Raw genomic sequence first — 3,512 nt, 5'->3', positions numbered from 1 at the left:
AACATGGTTGTCTTTCCTCATTTCATTTGGATAGACATTGAATGTCTTATTCTTCAACTTCAAACTACAATGCTTGCATGTGCCACGAATGCATTCAATCTAGTGCCACTCACGGTCTCCCTTTGGACAAACCACTGGCTTCCACAAAGACCTTAGGCTACAAAACCTACCCTCCCTTGCAACACACGATGAGGACAATAGAACAGTGAGCCCCCTTTTTGCTACTACTAAAAGAAGACAAAACACAGTCTAATTAAAGTATATAATGAAGCAAAATAATTTTCAACCACCCGCTGATTTAGGACACACAATTTCAATCACCGAGATGGTTTAGGATACATTTACTAGGATAGTAAACCATCGGGCTAGTTTAGGACATGTTTAGGACAGTCAACCACCGAGTTGGTTTAGGATAGTCACAATTTCAACCACCGGGATGGTTTAGGATACTGTCACAATTTCAACCACCGGGCTGGTTTAGCCTGACGGTATCAACTTCACATATTAGACAATAATAAGTATATTGCTTTTCATTTCTAAATTTCACAATTAGAAAATAATAATATATTGCTTTTCATTTCCAAATTTCACAATTTCAATCACAATTTATGTCAGTGTGACTGCTTGCTATTTGTCGTGAACTGGCACTCGGCTAGTTTAGGAAAATCACATTAAGTCCAAGACATCCCAGTCTAGAAATAGTGGTATATGATCTGAATAGAAGAAATTTAAATGTAACGAATTTAAGTACTAAGAAATATGATAATTTCAACCACCGAGTTGGTCAATAACTAATGTCTGTTCAACCACGCTAGTTCAAGACAATCACATAACTGGTGATTGAGCTGAAGCAGCCATGGTTACATGATGTTCCAACCACTGGGTTGGTTTAGTAAAATAACAATATATTGTGAAATATATTGCTGTTAATTTCTACTCAACCACGCCACCGGGCTGGACAACAACTAATGTCTGTTCAACCATGCTGGTTCAGGAGAATCACATAACTCACGATTGAGCTGAACCAGCGTACGGTTGCATGATGTTCTAACCACAGGGTTGGTTTAGGACAATCACATTTAGTCCGAGCCTGGTTTTATCAATGAAACAAGTAAACAATTTCAAAGCTCAATCACAAACAACTGCATTGCATCTAGCATTGTGTATGATGTGCTTCTCAAACACCTTGCATCCTATCCGCTTCTTACATATGTCCTTTCTATTTGGAGAAACTCTCGTATTTTCATGCCAAAATGTAATCACTGTAGCAATGACTTCTACACTTTGGTTGTCTCTCCTTGCATTCTATTGAATCCCACAGATTTCTCATATCGGGATGATCGTGCATTGATTTCGCTCTACGTTCAACCGTTGGAGCCATTTGGTCCTTCTGATTGACAACATCTTCGACATTGTGTGCCCAAGCCTCTCCTTTGTTTCAAGGGAAACTAGTATAGCTAATGTCGCCCTCTTTGTAGCTAGTTGATCTAAGCTATGCCCCCCTTTCACTTTCTATAGACCATTTCTCAAGTTAGAGAGCATCGCCTCTTGGGCATGCATCTCCTGAGGTGTTGGTAGGATTGTTACTCTAAGAACTTTAGGGTGCAGGCTAAATCTTGTGAAGACTCAGGATTGGTAATCACCTAAATGGCCTGATGTTGCTGCCTCGAATGCTCCCACCAATCGTGATACCACAGCTCGTGTTCTTTGCTCCGATGGCAATGACCGAATTCGTGCATTTGCAACCGCTTCTTGCTGCTGCTCTACAAGGAGTCTCCTTTCTTCTCATTGTTTCTCCCTTTGTAGATGTTGCAAAAGTGTCTTCCGTTAATACCATGCCAGTGCTTTCCTGGATCCGCACTCGGTTCCTTGTGCCTTGACCTAGCTTTTCATCTTTCCTGTCTCGTAGCCTCTGTCTGCTTCTCTTGCAAGCCATGGCGAGCTGCATGTTGCCATTGACGCCGTGGCCACGATCAGTCCAGAATAGATCCAGAGAACCTAGCTAATGAGGCAAACAAAGAATAGAAGACAACTTACTCGAAAGAAGACAATGGCAAACCAAAGTCTATGCAAGGTCATGTCGAGGTACGTGCAGGTTGTAGGGCATTTGTAGGGCAAGGGCATGTTGCAGATACTTAATCTTCCAAGATTTAATGAGAGTCAGGTGTGAAAATTTGAAATTTGCGGGAGTAGCAAAATTTCAATCACTGATTTTTTCCCCTCCAGCGATACACGTCTGCAAAATTGGATATCCCAAACAAGTGCAATGTGGCCTAAAATGCTTCAAAATACAAATAGGCCAAAGGTCAGGGTTGGATGCTAAAATGCTTTAAAACACAAATAGACCTTTGGCATGCTTATAATCCATATAGCAAGCAAGTGCATGGAAAAATAAACAATTGTAAATTGTAAATAGCATTAGATTTATTAAAATACATTTTCACATGCACAAATTGCACTTTTCCAACTTCTTCCATTTTAGGGTGAATCTAGATACTAATACCAACAACTATCAATGTTTTAAGACTACCATGCAGTAGTCCCACTAGTTTGGATTCCAAATATTCAATCCGTTTTGGATTTCCACAAATAAAAAAAGAGTTATGGAGCGTGCCCTCAAATGGATATGCATCACTTTAGCACAACATTGGAGGCCCATTAACCCATGCCTAATATTTTCATTTAGGTGTATCCTTGGGTTGAGAAGAAGCTCATGTAGTGTACTTTTGAATCATTACTTGGTTGCATGTATGTATAAACAAAATTTTGATGTTATTGAATAAATTGCTATATCCTATAGTCTTCAAGATGCATGCTTCACATGCAACATAGCACTTGTAATGCTTTAACGGTCTCGTTCCAAATCCTTATTCCATAATTGTTTGCTCTCATGTTCAATTTGGAATGTGTACTACAACTTGACGACAAAGTTTGTCAAATTTCGTTGAGTAATGCATAAGTTATGGGTCATGCAAGATACCTATATTATATAGAAAAGTCCGTGAACCTCACCAAAAATGGCTACACCCAAGCAAACAATGACCCTATGCTATATTTTATTACATTTTAGTTTATTAAAACTATCAACTTTTGCCTCAAACTCCTTCAATCTATGACATTTGAAGGGGGATGGGGTCATCTTGTACCTGATTTACTGCCTAGGATAAAGGGGCTAGTAAGATGGTGTCTGCCTTGTAAATGTCAACAACCCTCATTTTCTATCCATGGGAAGACCCACTAAAGAGTCACTTAAAGGGGGGGGGGGGAATGCATATGCATGAAGCTCTTATTAAAAGTTGAGATGGTCAACATGTGGCATAGTAGTGGCCCTCCAACTCACCAATGCCTTTGTTATTGAATATTTATGTTTTTCACCAAACTAAAAAATTATATCTCCCCTCTATGGTTATCCATGAGATGAGTTTAAGTTTGGAAACACTTCAAAAAATCAATAGGTGGAAGCGCTTAAAGTTAGGGGGGCTTAGTAGTAACCCCTTTACCCTAGTACTTCT

Source organism: Dipteris shenzhenensis, chromosome 10 (genome assembly GCF_047967505.1).
Source record: "Dipteris shenzhenensis isolate YYH24624 ecotype China chromosome 10, Dip_SZ_1.0, whole genome shotgun sequence".
NCBI classification, from domain to species: Eukaryota; Viridiplantae; Streptophyta; class Polypodiopsida; order Gleicheniales; family Dipteridaceae; genus Dipteris; species Dipteris shenzhenensis.
The sequence above is the reverse complement of the archived record's forward strand: the minus strand, read 5'-3'. Positions refer to the sequence as shown.